The 16,696-nt window shown below is 33.7% G+C and overlaps 1 long non-coding RNA gene across 1 annotated transcript; it reads right to left on the minus strand.

The window, feature by feature from the left end:
* Positions 1-623: 623 nt before the first annotated feature.
* On the minus strand, positions 624-9,591 carry LOC136287779 (uncharacterized). The gene is made up of 3 exons (XR_010720322.1): positions 9,509-9,591; positions 2,155-2,437; positions 624-906 (listed from the first exon to the last, which is right to left on the minus strand). It is a non-coding gene; the product is annotated as an uncharacterized lncRNA (long non-coding RNA).
* Positions 9,592-16,696: the final 7,105 nt, after the last annotated feature.

Here is a 16,696-nt window from a genome sequence, read left to right on the forward strand (position 1 = left end):
CTGGGAAAGATGAATGCTTGGAAGAGGTAGCAGTATTGTGGCTCCCATCCCATGGTCTCATTTATTTTTTGGTCCCCTTGGAATCATGGCATTTTCTGTTTCTAATGCTGTCAACTTGCCTAGTATCTTTTCATGAAGAATATGACAGGGCAATAATTCTGTCTTGTACAAGGAATGTTCCTTTTGTCAGGCACCTTATTGTTGAAATAACGATGCAGTTGACGTAATAAATGGAGGTATAGGTGTTTCTGTATCAGTAAATGAAACAGTGCGTGAAAATGGTCTTGAGTATTGTAACAACATAGGATGGAATACTGTTAAATAGGGAATCTTATTATCCTCCCAAAAATTCTTTTGTGTGGCTCAGGCTAGGGACTACTCCCAAATAAGCATGGTCCATCATTATGTCTTACATAGTAAAGACATAAAAAGAACATTGTATTCAGCCTTTCAGGGCTGAACTTTGCTGGTAGCCACAGACCTTTCTAAGAACAGCTCTGCTCACTTCTGAGTTTAAAGGCTGCTTGGAGAACATACTAGAAGCTGGTCTGGAATTTTTGTGTTTCATGATGTCCTCAGGTACCTGCCAAATGTTATTGAAGGTGCAATAGCTTGTACTTGGACAAAATATTTATTACAAGAACATTTTTATATTTAAATTTTCCAAATCTCAATCAGTTTCTAGATCATAGATTTAACTACAATAGGACTTATATTACAATATTAAAATACAAATTAGAAGATTGGAAAAAAGAGAAAATACGCTAATGCGTCTTGGAAACAGGTGCAGTTAAGTTGTCGGATTTTCTTTGCGGTGTCTCAATTTGCAGCCATTAAATCACCCCACAACAGGTAAGAAATAGGAAATTCTCAGAGCTGTTGAAAACCAGATATTCTTCCCAGTGGCTGAGGAAAAAAAATTACAATAAAAAATACAAAAAAATACAATTCCTTTCCTTATTAGGGTACTTTGGAAGAATTCACATTTGACATGAAATAAGCAAACTGGTCCAGTGGAAGATGCCCCTGCAATGGGTTTGGAACTACTTCAGGATTCTAAGGTTTTGTGGTAATCAAGAGTAAATAACATAAATCTCAATATTATTTTCCAGCACAGAAATTTTTACTTTAGTGTCTACCCTCTCCATCTATCTCTACTCATTTCACAACAGTTTTTTAGAGTTAAAAATACATATTTTTAAGTGAAATATAGTAATTTTAAATGAAATGAAGGAAAGTTTTCTACTGGCATCCATGGAATAGGTATATTGTTTTGTTAAAAAGCATTTTTTTTTCATTTGACCTTGTCTTTTGAAGCAATTCATGGTTCTAATATGGTAATTGAATTGTTTGGAAATTTCTAAATCTCTAATATTAGCACTCAAAAGTAAACTATAAGTTCTTTAGCATTATTAGGTCTCAAAATATTAATTAGCTGCTGAGCGCCAAATAATTATGAAATTAAAGATTTAGCTAAGAGATGAAATTAATGTGATAGCTGTACTGCATACTAAAAAATGTAAATAACCATGTGCAATGCTATTCATATAAGAACTGATTCAGCTTCTTCTGAACCCAGTGCTCTCTTCTGATACCAGCACTGCCCTTATGAATAAGAATGTAAATCTAAGAGTGCTGAAATCTCCACAGCAGAACAACCTGCAGCACTAAGTTTAGGTCTTCTAGGAGTATCACCTCCTTTAAATATCTGTGTTACAAATAAACTTTCATAGACATACAGAAATGCAGAGATTTTTTTTCAAGACTGAAATGAAAAATTGTGGTTCATTGTAGGAGATGAGCTGTACTTGAATCATCCAGACTGAGCAATATGATAGGCCTCTAGGCTGTGGCACTGAGGCCTGTCTAGGTTGTGGCACAGATAGAAATTAGTGCCAAGTGTGTGTCGCAGTAGAAACATTCACTTAAGGTGTTGCAAGGGTCAAAGGGTTTCATAGTAGTTAACAAGTATAGTAATTGGTGTGGACATAGTAGCTACCCTAAACAGTTTATTAAACAATAGGTGTTTGCATTCTTTCCTGTGCCATGTACCAATGAGAATGTATCTAAAAGTGTAAACAATATAGAGTGTATAAAACCTGCCATCTGACAAAGAATAAGGGAGAAACGTAGAAGTAATCATATTGATCGGACCTGCGTTTGCTCTGACGACTCCTTTCATTATTTCGGGGTTCCCCTGTGACTTTGGCTCATCACAGTGAAGAAAAGTTTAGGAAGACTGTTTAACATCTGGTGGTTTGCCACAATACTGACAGAGCACTCTTTCTAGAGTACTGTCTTTCACCATCTCATAGCCATGAATCTACATCACACTGCAATGCATGCAGGCTTAGCTTCTTGGACTCATGTTGAATTTCATCCAATTGAACTTCACCAGCATTTCAGCATTAATTCCCAGAGTATTGAAAATTCATCACTACAAGTTAAAGAAGAAATGTCAAGAGGTACAATCAGTAGGAAGAGAGTTCATTTTAGTGTTAGAACTGGAGCTACTCAATAAGTTTTTCTTCTCTCAATTAATTTATTTTAGAAACTTATTTGAATTTGAATATATATTCTAGTACTTAGAACACTTAATGTTTTGAAGACACTGTTGGAATGCTAATGCATTCTCTCAGCAACTGTTGTGATAGGCTCTGTTCTACAATATTTCCTCACACAGACAAAGAAACAAGTATAGGAAATGGTATTTTCACGTATGCTGAGTTGATCTAGCAATAAAAGGCCTGTCAAAAATTGGTAGCAGTTATGTTCCTTGGTCAGATAGCCCTGCTCAGACATTCCTTTATGATTTTCTGCAGATCAGGTAAGAAGTGATGTTACTTCGGTCTTGACTACCTATCGTAAGACCGGATTTTTGTCAATTGGAAGGGTAAATGTCATGCTATAGTTGTTTTCAGGGTTGAAAAAGAAGCTTTGAAATTTGTGATGTATTTGTCTCATTTCATACAGTCATCTGTTTTTAGAAGGTCATGGTTAACTATAGAAGGTTTAAGTTTAAGGTCAGAAAACACTCTGGAGGTACAGCTGGCTAGTGGTTAGCATTTTATGCAATCTGCATCTCTCTAGTCATGGGTATAGAAGTTATTCAAAGCTCGCAGTAGCTTTGGCTTGTTACGGAAAGAATATAGATGCCTTGATTTTTGTTATTGTGTAGTGTTTTTTGATTTTTTTTCTTTCAGATTTTGTTTTCTTTTTTGATTTCCTTTTCAATTGTTTTCAGTTGAAAGCCCTCAGTGGAAATAAGCTATTGTCCATAAATTCCTACTTAGAAAAAGCCCTCCTTTGTTCACAGCTCTGTAAAACTTGCACCAGTTAAGTAGGTTATTATGTCTCATTCTTCACAGAACTACAGAATCAACTAAGTTGGAAAAGACCTTTGAGATCATCGAGACCAACCTATGACCTAACACCACCATGTCAATTAGACCATGGCACTGAGTGCCACATCCAATCTTTTCTTAAACACCTCCAGGGACAGATTCCACCACCTCCCTGGGCAGCACACTCCAATGCCTGATCACCTTTCTTGTGAAGAACTTCTTCCTAATGTCCAGCCTATACCTCCCCTGGCATAGCTTAAGACTGTGTCCTTGTTAATTTACTATCTCAGGATTTGTACAAAACTTCTTCTGTTTCCTGAAGGGCTACATAGAAAGACTCATAATACTTAGACAAAAGTTTTAATGTTTTTTAGATTTAAGTGAAAATGAATAGGTCACTTCTCTACTCCATGCATTTTAATGGGAATTAAACTAGCTTTCTTCTTCACTGTTAGTCTTGGAGCATTTGATCACTGTTTAATCTGTGTACTTTAGCCCTTGAAGGGGTTATGCTCCCCATATCTAATATTAAGGCAAATAACTGCAGACCCCAGAAAGAGTAGTTTATGGCCTTCATCTCAGGGAATCAGATTGCTGTGAACAACTATCTTTGTAAAAATGAAACTCTTGGGTATCCAAGGGGCTATCAGTCTTTAAAGTTGTAAAATATTTTAACAAAATTTATGGTGTTATTTTCTTTTCCTAGTATAATCCACCATACAATCGACACTGGAAATTCCCAACATTATAAAGACATCATTTGATTTTGCAAATAAAATTTGTAATCTCATCTTCCTACCTGACTAAGTTTGTAGAACAGAATGCAAGCATTAGTTCTGCTAAATGGTTTTAAGATGCCTGGTGGGGGCAAAAAAAGAGATAGATATACATAAAGAAAAAAAAAATTATATTCACCTACATAGCTTATTCTATCCAATGAAATTTTAATTACTTCTGAAAAGCATATTATAACTTTGTCCTTAAAAAACCCCAAATATTAAGCTGCAGAAAAGTATAAATTATAGACCTGCATTATTCAAATGAAATATGGGAATTCGTATTAAGGTATTTCTGTTAGTTATAATTGCATATGTTCTTTAATTTTTTAATGTAATTGACTGCTAATAATAAAGTTGCTAGTGGACAAGAACACAAATACTAATATGTAGTTGTAGCATTTATGTCCAATGGGAACTAAGTTCAAGGCAGTATTGAAGTAGTATAGAATGACAACAGTATTTGCTGATAGACAGCAGCCCTGTGGAGAAGGTCTTTGAGACACTGGTCAATGCAAATTTGGAAGTGACTCAGCAAAGTGAGTTTGCAGCCCTGAAGGGAAATCATATCTTGGACTGAATTAAAAGTAGCGTGACCAACAGCAGGTCATGGGAGATGATTCTCCCCCATTCTTTGATTCTATTATTACTTTTAGCAACAATTACTAACATTAATGTAGTTGATATCATTAAATTTTGGAAAATATTTCATGTAAGGTGTATAGTGATTGCAACCCCATACACCTTAAGTATGCTGCTAATGAAATCATTTAGCAGATTAGTTTCTGGTACACAAATGCATTGCAGAAAATTAATTACTGAAATTATTCAAATTATAGATGTGATTGTCTCTATATTAACATCTAAAAGAAATTTTCATCAGGAGAAAGCATATGAGCTTGGAGAAGAACATTTTTTCATTGACTGTCTTATAAAGACCTTTCTCTCACTTCAATTTCCTTCCTTCCTTCCTTCCTTCCTTCCTTCCTTCCTTCCTTCCTTCCTTCCTTCCTTCCTTCCCTCCTTCTCTGCTTCTAGACTTTGTGACAGATACCCTAATATAAGAATCTGGAATACAGTATGAAGTACAACAGTTATGTCTAATCCACAGCACATCAGAAGAAAACAGGTCGAGTGTGAAATATAGTGTGCATTGAAAACAAAAGACAATTGCTACAAGTTCAATAGAAATGGGGAAATAAATTCAGTCTGACTTTTTGAAATATAATTTAACAAATTAGTGTGGGTAATGTCCCACTATCACTATAGCTTTGATGTTTTGTGTCTTGCCCCCAAAATGACTATTCATAATAAAATGTGTTTACAACTTTTTTCATTCTCATATCTCATATCTCAGGTTCTAACTCATTGTAAATTAAGTTTTTAAGTCATGACACTTCTTAAGAAAACATTTGCACTGAATATAAGAAGCAAGAACTCATACTACTTCAAGAATACCAAGTTCTTTCAGACAACTGCACTCCCATTAATTGGCAAGGTGTACTGTAATGTAATCTTTCTAAACTGTAAGCAAAACCCACATGCACACCCAATGGAGGAAAGAAATAATGCATTTGTTTAAACGTCTCTTAGTGATTTCTTCAGAGATATCTAGTAAGAAAAAAGATAGAATATCTTTTCTGTATCTCTGTCTGAAACAGTTTTTTGAAGATCACTGAAGTGTAGGTTGCACTGCTGATATATATCCACAAATACTTGTAATTTTTAAAAATAAGCATCTTATCTTTTGAAAATCACCTGACTTTAAATCACGCCAAAATATGAAAAGAATGTGTAGTACAAATGCTAGAGAGCCAGAGAAATTCATAATGTAATGCATACTGTTCTATCCTGTGCTGTACTATAACTCCTAAAAACTCTGAAGATTAACTATTAGCTCAAATAGTCTCCTGCACCATAGTGAGCATCAGGGAATAATAAGATTTCTAAAGTTCTTGTGTTACATTTGAATGTAAGGGCTCTTCTTCCTGAGATATACTATTAATGCTTTAGTAAAATGTTAAGTGAAAGGTTTAAGTTTTTAGTACAGAATCTGAAACTTAGTTGCTTGGTGAGCTCAAGGAAATGATTCTTACACTGAAAAATTGTCATCGGTAAGAGAAGTTTAAAGAGATCTGCTTTTCTCATTTATAGCTATATGGACAAATCTTTTCTTCATGAATTTTGAAAACTATCCTAAATAGGTAGTACCCTTTTGCTTTCAAACTCCTTTCAAATTAATGGTGAGAAAAGGAGGAAGGGGAGTAGTCCTAAGAGAATGTTACACAATTTAAATCTGTTAGGAATTCTTCAGTATTGTTTTCATGCCAGGGCCACATGGCTGCCCTTACAGGTGAGAAAAGTAAAAGCTGTGATGATCAATATTTTAGAGTTAAATACAAAAATACTGAAATACTAGTTCATCATAACTTTATGAACCCTACATTTGCACAAATTTCTGTAGGCCATGATAGGGAAGCTGTCAAACACAGGCAATTTCTCTATTAAATATTTTAATCTTACATATACAAATTTTGATTTGTATTTAATGCACATAAGCATTATGCTAAGTAATAAAATCCCATTAATTATTTACTGTATTTTGCCTCTTCTCTGATTACATAACTAAGGCTTGAGTTCAGACACTTTATATGCCGTGAGGGATTGGAAAGATTGGTGGCTGAAAACACTTTGTGTGTGTGTGGGAAGAGGCAGAGCCTTGCCCTACTGAGGTGATTCTCTACCCCACACATCTCACCTCTCTGGGCCTGTGTTGCAGCCCTACAGTGGCCACCAGCTACTGGCACAGTGGTGGCAATGCTCCACACCTGCCCTGGAACCCCTAACCCAGCTCCTGAGACCCCAAAAGACCAGAAGTCACCCCTGAGAGAAGGGTCTGGAAAGGCCAATATGTATTTAAACCTGGACAAAAGGAAAACACCTCTTGACTTTACATTCTCTTAGAATTTATGTCTGCTGAACACCATTGGAACCAGGAGCGGTAGCTATATCTGTTGTTTTCTATATCTCTTCTTTCTCCTTTGTCTTGAAATTCCATCTTCTTGGAATTTTTGAGTAACTGAAAATTGGACAGGTTTAGAGATTGCTTAGTTGAATGGGCTAAGTTAATGCTTTGAGAAGTGTTTTATGTACATTAAATGCTGCTCTAAAACTTTTGCCAAGGTTTGTTAATTTTCTAAAGATTCCATTTTTTGTTGCTGCTTTGACCTCAGGAATATCTTGTCAGTATTTTTCCCATGTGTCCAACTCAGAGTACATGAGCAGCAGGAAGCCCTTTTGAAAGCCTTGTGGAACAAGTTTTGGGGCCATATATATGCACTTTCAGGCTGTTCCAAATTTAGGAGAAATTATCTTAAACCTCTTTTTGTCTAGCACATACACTTTACATCATATGTAGTCTAGGATATTCATATTCTGTTGTGATATTCCCACACATTATTGGACATTTAGAATTTTTAAGAGTAATACTTCACTTTATGTTTGATTTCTTACTAAAGCTTATGTTAAAAATCAACATAGAAATATTTTGTTTTGCAGGCAGCTCTTTCATGTAACTTCCTTTTGCTTAAAGTAAACAAGCATAATTGATTCATGAGAAAAATCACAAAATTAGGACAAAAATACAGAAACAACACACTAAAATACTTCCAAATTTTCCATTCCATTACTTTGCTTTAATTTGTTATGTTTTGGAATCATACATAGTTTTAGAAAACTGCTGTTAAAACTCCGTTGGCTTTTCCAGCTTGTACAAGCTTATTGTGCTTTTGTTTTGTAGAGATGTAAATAACATTATTCAAAACAAAAGAAAATAACAGAAATAATATTCATCCCAAGGTTATTAACTTCTATTTGAACCATTCTACAATTCTTACTTTGTTTACTTTCACATCATTAGTACTGCCTGGCATATTAGTGCAAGCATTGCTGAGTCCATTAGTTTGGTTATCCATTCTAAAGATATTTTGTTCATTGAAAAATTGTACACTGAATTGAAACAGAAATTAATTTAATCAGAAATTACCTGAAAATTAGGCAATTTGACTTTTGAAAGGCTAGGTTTCACAGTAAGATATGTCTTTTCTGCAGTAGAAGCAGCTACGGAACTAAAACTGAAAAACTTCTGGTAAGCTAATTTTGAAACTTCATTATTAATTAATTAATTGATACATTTTGAAAAGCCCTAAACTTTTCTAGGGCTTCTTCTATTATTATTAGCTGGAAAGTTCTTTACAGGAAACTTCTTTTCTCTTTTACAGAACAGAAATAATGGTAATCAATACAGTAATACCACAACTGAACTTGACCTCCTGTTTCCATGAGGTTCCAGGGACTTTTATTTATCATTATATTGATATGAAGCCTTTTTTCTCAAATGAAAAAAAAATTAATATCCCAATTCAAAACTCTCTGTTTATTTTTTGAGTCTTATTTCTCAGCATGTTAAGTGAGATGTAATGAAATGAAATATGAAGCACAGCTTGGGCAAAGCCTGGGTTTTTTCTGTAATATTTTTCTGTTGACATTCGCTGTCTTTCCCCATCTCTTTCCTTTCACAAAATGTTTAAGTGCTTCTAAATAGAAAGATGCTCAAGATATGTTAATTTCATAGTATGAAACTCTTAGAAAGGTCAAAAGAAGAAAAGCACTGAATAAGTTTCATGTTCAATATTTGTTAAAAAGGACTGAGTTTGCATTTGTCCCATTTAGGAGTACTAAAGCATAAAAAGGGAGACAGGAGGAGGCAGGGAACAGATTTAAATCTCCTAGTAAACATAAACATGCTTATGAAATACACCTTATAAATGAATTAAAGTAAAGAGTCTTGGAAGAGTTTACAGTTTTCCATAGCCCTTTCATGAAGATTTCTATTTCTGAAGCTGTTACAGAAAAACTTTTCGTAACACTGTATGGAAGATGATATTCTTTTTGTTATTGAATGCACTATCTGATATAAATATTTACTTAAAATGCCAGTAGACTGAAACAGGCAATTTCTTCCTTATCCTCCAGAAACATCATATGACATTTTAATTACGGAGTTATACAGATGGATATGGGGAAAAAATTATATTTGATATTACTAAGATTAATTTAACACCATATAATTGCCATCCACATCAAACAAGAATGGGCTATTAATTTTGATAAGAAGACATTTATAATAGAATTTCTTCCCAAGAAAATAAAACACCATGAAAATGCTCAAGTGAGCTATAAAAACTACAAAGATATTAATGTAAAACTGTAATTAAATTAAAATTATCATAAATCCTTTACAAAATACTAGCATCTCTGTTATAGTACAAATAATTAAAATAACTATGAAAACTGTTTTGACAACCAAGTATACGTGAACTTACATACCTTAAAACAAGAGCTCAGGCCATGTAAAGGAGGCAGAGGTAATAGAGATGGATGAGCTCATCTCTGTTGGAATAGATTTTACTTCTCTTCACTGACTGGATAGGAATTATAAATGCTTGATTTATGAAGGCAAAACTGATCACCTGTGTTAATTGAATGAAATTTAGATGACACAAATGCATCTCATCAGGAGATCTGAGTACCTTGCTAGGTTAAGATACATTACATAAAATCATTAAAAAGTTCCACTTAAGAACATACTGTTATATAAGCACCCCATAAACCAAATTAAAGATAAAACCCTATGCCCAAACTCAAAACCAATCCCACACCCACAAAAAGAAAGAAAGAAAGAAAGAAAGAAAGAAAGAAAGAAAGAAAGAAAGAAAGAAAGAAAGAGAAACAGAAAAACCCCCACCATCACCTCACAAAACAAACAAAAAACTTCAGAAAAAATGTTTAAATGTTTCACCTCTATGCTATGCAGACAATGGTCAGTGATGACCCATTTATCTTAATTCAAGTACTTTCATCAAATATTGTTGAACACAGTGAGTTTGTGGGCATAACTTGAGACATTTGTGAAAACGCTACAAATAAATAGTTTTTTATATCACTAAAAGCCCTCCAAAAGATGCATTATTTATCCTACCAACTTGTACAGTTTAAAATATGCCTTAGTGGCTCATTACATCATAATAGAAATGCCTGTAAGAGTAAGAAAACTTACCACCAGGAGATAATAATATTTTCCCTCCATGTATTTTTTACATGAAATTTAATTTTTATTCCTTGATGCTTCAAGATAGGTAAGTCTCTGAATTGGTAAGCTGAAGTGTAAAGTGCGAATTGATTTTCCTCTTTTCTTTTGAAGCAGAATTTCATAATGGTGCTCTGTAAACACTGTCTCACTAGAGAGGGTTCTTGACAAGAGTGAATCTTTCATTTTACAGGCTCTTGTAGATAAGGGTATAATAGTCAATATATTGCCAGCTTGTAAAACTGCAGTATAACTCACAATTTTGTTGCACCAAGAAAGTTCTTGGTGCTTTGGATGAGACACAGAAGAAATAAAAAACAAATTTTTGAAAGTTAGCTGAAACTGATTAATGCATGAAAAGGGAGTCAAAATATAGAAAGTTTACAAGACACTTGTATCTAATTTTTGAAAGGATTCATTGACCAAAAAAGATAACTTAGGGAATTTTGTGAAATTATTCATACTATGAGTTAATTTTTCATGCTAGAATCAGAAAATCACTTTCAGTCTTCCATTATCCAAAAGCTCAGTTACAAGCATATTTGGGATTGCCTATGGCAGTAGTTTTTCCTTGCCTTGCTTTGAATTGAGTATGGCATTGCACAGAGTGAAGGATTTCTAAGAGTTCTGCCCTCACTAGGTCCCCCTATGTGAAATTACCTTATTCTGACTTATACATTGTTCCACCAAATCAATGTCAGGTTATACCAGAAAAGTTGCAGATGACAGAACTTTCTTGATTTCAGATCTGGATTCTTTTAACATCCAGATAGCCTAATGTGAAGAAATACTTAGCTGAGAAAACAAGCAAACAATATTTACAAATGCCCTAGCTAAATTTCCCCTCAGTTTTATGAGGAAACTCCAAATATCCTTTAGTTAGGAAAATCTATGGCATTTAAGCAATTCAAGCATCTGGAAGGCACTTTCATTTTTCAAATAAACCTGTAAACCAATATTTATTTACATGAGAGACAGCAATGCACTTCTTAGCTCCCTAAGCATAATTAAGTTGTTTCTATTATTACAGCAAAGGGGATGCCTACAGAATCACTTCTAATATTTCTCCTTATCGCATATGAAGAATCCCAAAGGTGAACATTGATGAATGCAAGCATTTAATTCCTATTCAAGACGGCCATGCAAGGATGCATTGAGGAGGAAATACTTCTCTTGAAAGAAATCTTTTCAAAGAAATTTTCTCTTTGAAATCTTTCTCTTTGGGATTATGAGTTCACAGGACAGCCAAAACTTTGCTTCAAACACAGTGGTAGGGAAACAAAATAATATCTTCTATTTGTATTGATTTGGTCAACACGCAGTGAATTGCATACAGAATTTTTCATCCAGTTGATATGTCAGAGCAAGGAAGGGAAGAATTGCAAACATAAGGTGTTCTTATTCCCTTTTTATTCCCTTTTTATTTGTTCATATGGCTTTAAACATCAAATGTGTCCAGGAACATGTGTCAGTGTATGCACTGTATGAGGTATTTTGGTATCAATGGTACTTTCTACCTGAAGTGTCTGAGGTGGTATCTGAGTTTTGATCAGTTTTACTGAATTATCATTGGATTTGGTCAATTGAGGTGGCTAGGAATTATCAAAATCAAGTTCCCTGCTCTTGGATGAGTGACTGCAACTGGAACAGCAGGTAGCGGAGATGTTGCCTGTTTTTAATCACCAGAATAACGTTAAGAAAGCCTGATAACTTGCTTAAATCAAAATAAGAAAACATAGGCCAAGAATGTAATATTTTTACTCTGCAACTCAGTTTTTTTATAATAACTGCAATTCTTTGAAAATAATGCAATACAGTCAAAATATGGATCAGATCACGTATGAAAAATTACAGTACAAACATAAGTCTGTGACCATTTGCATGTAAGAGTTAGTATTAAGTATTTTGTTATGAAACCATTAATCATAATCCACTGAGCTCATAAAAAGCCCATCACAGAACACTGTTGGAGGAATTTGATTGTCAATAAACATAAAATTGCAACTCGAATTTTCAGGTATTTGAAAGCAATTCACATAACTGTTCCATAAATAGTGTGTTTCTCTCTGTGGGTAATGATAAATATTTATTTGATAGTATAATGATTAATTATGTATTTGAGAGAACAGATAATACTTACCAAAAAACAACAAGAAACCCCAAACAACTGAGAAACCAGCAACACCCAATTACACAATACTTTCTAAAGGAAATTTATTTCTATTGGCCATGTTCCCATTACATTTAACAAACATCCTGGTTTATTAACCTGAAAGTCATACATTTTTTCTTGACTAACCACTCCCCTGACAATGAATGAACCAAACAAAGGAACCATCTCCATAAACCCCTACATAAAATAGCTTCTGAAAACCAAAAAAAAAAAAAAAGCATAAATATGGATTATAAATCCTACACATTATTTTTCAGAGCAGATTGTCTCTGAACTGTGTACTATACTCTTTTTTCATATAGTCCTCAAAATGACTGGATTTTTGAAAAAAATTATCAATTATCTCAGCAATTTTAAGATGAAATCTGCAGAATGTTGATTTCTGACCACATTTATATGGTGATGCAAAAGTGAGGATGAATCTTATATCTCTAGTTTTAATCTATGTGTTTGTCCATATATATATGAAAAGTTTGAATCAAATCTCCCCATACTCTGAAAAATTAACATGCCACTTAGGTGCACAACCTTAGCATTTTCAAATAAATTCCTATTCCAGCTGGATAAGAAATACTTGGATGGGCTTTACAGCAGAATTTAAAGATATACAGGAGTTTTGATGAAAATAATATAATATTCTTCTTTTCACCAAAAATGAGTGATTTTCTACATTTCAGTTCTCTCCATTTCTGCTTCAGCTGTGGCTCAGATCCTTGCAGGAGACTTTCAAAGTCAGTCAAAATCTATTCGAGGTAAAAAAAACCCCAAAAGTTACAGATTTCCCAACTGAGGATGGATTAAGTCTCATTGATTTGATGTCAACAATTGTTTGTAATTTGAGAGTTTCTAATTAGCCATGTAATTAATAGTAATCCAAGCTGACCATAAATTAGAAGGTTGAAATGAATTAACAACCTGAACTTTATTTACCTTTTTCCTTTTTGTTTCCATTTCCTCAGGTCTTTTTCCTCCTCCTTTTTACTTTTCTTTTTTTAGTAACTTGTAAAAGCTTATCTCCAAAAGGATTAGATTTCTTGTATTGAATCTTTTATGTGACAAAAATTGCAGTTGTAAAATCATGTCTCATTAGCTAATGTAAAATTCTGTGGAACAGAACCATACAGTATGAGTGAAATTTTGATTTCTAATAGAAATATCATGGTAGAGATTGGACTTTTGATATAAGATGTAAAAATATAACTGTACATCCCTGGTGGCGAAGCTTTAAACTACCCGGGTTAGTAATTAAGAAGTTTCTTACTTTTTTTCATATCAAACAAATCACTGTGTTTATCTCAAGTATACTTGTATATACATACCCATTTCATATCCATCTAAACCTCCTTCAAGAACATTGCATACATTTTGAGTTTTTTTTTTGTTTTGTTTTGTTTTTTTTTGGTTTTTTTTTTTTTTTTTGCTTGGTTTTTTTTTTTTTTCTTTTTCCTTCCCCCCCCCCCCTACATTTTATCTATTTTGGCTCCGGCAAGAAAAGATAAGACTGATTGTTAAATTTTTGTACCAAGTTTGACACAAACAGATGAAAAATTAGAAGCTAAAAACATGGTTCATAATTGAAATGCTAAAGGCACCTTAGCTTGATCATCATGGTTCTAGTCAGTGCTGCTCTAACACAAGATATATTTCAGTAAATTGGATTGCTATGTATGGCAGGCTCCTATAACCATGACAGAAGGTACAGTAATGAGCTAATTTCAACAGCTTGTTATGTAATGAATTAGTAATCCATTATTTATAAAACTTATAATTAAGTCACTTCTAAAAAAAGGATAGATAATCATTAATTTTCATCAAGTAATTTGCTATTGCCTAGCTTATGATGAAATATATTTGAGATAAAGGAAAAAATTGTTCTCACCTTCCATCATTAAAACAACCTTTCATATGAAAAAGACATAACAGTCCATATTCTGACAGTGGGTCAGAGAAAGTCTAGACATTTCATTTTGGCAGCATTTATGGAAAACTGTTTGCTTAGCACTGAAACAACAGAGCCAATGCAGAAATTCTACATAGATAAACTTAGAAACTTCCACACCCAGCTATGTGCTTATAGATATGCTTTTTTTTTGTACTAATCTATTTAAATCAGAAAGAAAATTCCTTAATCCTTGCAAATTGTGTGAAAAACATAGAGAATTATATAAATAGCTCATTTAGAAAGTTAAAAATTATTGCTGTTTAGATTAATTGCTATCTTTCTTGGTAGATAGGTTTATCCTTACATATTTTTATACAAAATGATAGGTACAGACTTGGTCTCTTGCCTCTCACTGTACATACAGTCCAGTGAACTAGGTTGTGATTTTTTCAGCACTTCTCAGAAGATATGGCATTGATAGATGAACAGAAAAATTGGCATTTTTAGTTGACCTCATTTTTCTGAAATAAATCTCCTTTATAAGCATGTGGATGACTGTCCAAATTAGTCACTGTCAGAATACAATAAGCTCTGTGAGTTTTCACTTTAAGCACCAAGATGCACATAAGTTATATCTTTTAAAGCTAAGGAATTTTAAAATTAATATTTGTAGTTTTTAAAACTCTCAGAAAACAGTATAAGATGTCTGTAAGCTGTGAATACTTATATGCTTTTTTTTTGAGAATATTTTATGTCTTTTTTATTCCTTTTTCTTTCTTTTTTATTTTGCTTTAAAGAAAATGCCAAAAAGTTTGCAAATAGAGACCTGACTAAACAGACCCTTCTGAGCAAACATAAAAGAATTCTTGAAAGCAATAGAAAATCTGAAACTTCCCTTGAGTCACAAAATACAAGCTTTTAATATGATAGAGAACCAAATTTTATGTTAATTACAAATCACTCTTTTCCATGGAAAGAAACATTTACAAATGAATTTGAGATTTTTTAATTTAGACATACAGAAGACCAAACACTGAATCATCCACACCAGACATGACTTACTTTAGAAGGCAAATATGGCAACATATTTCTGTCCAACTTAATGAGTAATAAAATATTTCTAGAAAACTAAAAATGACTAAATGAAGGAATTCATAGACTATTACAAATTTTAGATTTTAAAAACTGAGAAATTTAGGTTTATATATATTTAGACATGAAAGCAACTTTGTGGTACTTCTGATATTGCTAGCTTGGTCTTTTACTACCTCAGTCTTAAATAATATCATGGATATGGTCAACTAGATACTTCTGGCCTTGCAAAACTGCTCCTGAAAAGGCACCAATACTCCCATTCACTGTCTGTGTGACTGTCACATAACTTTCCACGTTAGTGAAATTCAGCCACCTCACCGCACTGTATCCTGCTTCCTCCTGCTGTTCCAGCATGTTTTAGGCTGAGGTGGCCTCAGATGCTCAGCTTAAGAGCACATCTGACTCCCCTTCAAATTTAGGTGAGGTGAATCAGAACTGCAGTTGTAAGCCTCTGAGAAGATGTGTCAGTTTCTTTTTCATGTTCTCTGATGTCCTGTGTAGCTGCTCATTACCTCCTGTAACTCCTCCAACCACTCAGCTGCTCACAGGGAGCACAGATTTTGTGGGATGAAAAGACATCTCTCCTGGCATTAAAGAGAGGCCCCAGGCACTTCCTGTAGCCTGGGGCTTAGAGGGCTGCATCCACCATTTGGGTTGAAACATCTGGTCCCACAGGTAGAGTTCTTCCAACACCTGCTGGTTATTTGTTGTGTCCAGCAGTTTTTCCTCTGATACTCAGTGGTTTCTCTCGATTTGTTCAGTTAACTAAACCTTATCCCAACCGTTGGTCATCTGCCTTCTTACTTTAATATTATAAAGCTGAATGTATGTCAGATTCGTACTCCCCTCAATAAAATATTAATGGTGTCAGCAATTTGAATTCATCTGCTATTTCTTCCAGCAAAACTGTTCATGTGGTAATAATGTGAATATACCCTCATGGGCCCTGTTACGGGCTTTCCTTTCATTGCAATTTAATTTAAACTCAGCTTTTAATTTACATTCAATATCTTTCTTGTTATTTAAATCATCAGCCTGTATACATTCAATAAAAATAATAAAATCTATTTAAAACCTAGAATGATCTGAGAACCAGTTTCTGAAGAATTATGTTCAGGGGAGCTGAAGTCAATGATAAAAATAACAACTTTGTAGTCTCTAAACTGCCATAGGTAATTTAGTGAAGTTTTGTTTAATCAGAGAGACTAGAACACATAATTGAAAAACATAAACTTAATTTCATTTAGAAAGGAATTACTTTTCTTGGTCTTTAAATTG

The sequence above is a fragment of the Chamaea fasciata genome, unplaced genomic scaffold, assembly GCF_029207755.1.
Source record: "Chamaea fasciata isolate MVZ Bird 193981 ecotype frontalis unplaced genomic scaffold, bChaFas1.0.hap1 SCAF_3, whole genome shotgun sequence".
Taxonomy (NCBI): Eukaryota; Metazoa; Chordata; class Aves; order Passeriformes; family Sylviidae; genus Chamaea; species Chamaea fasciata.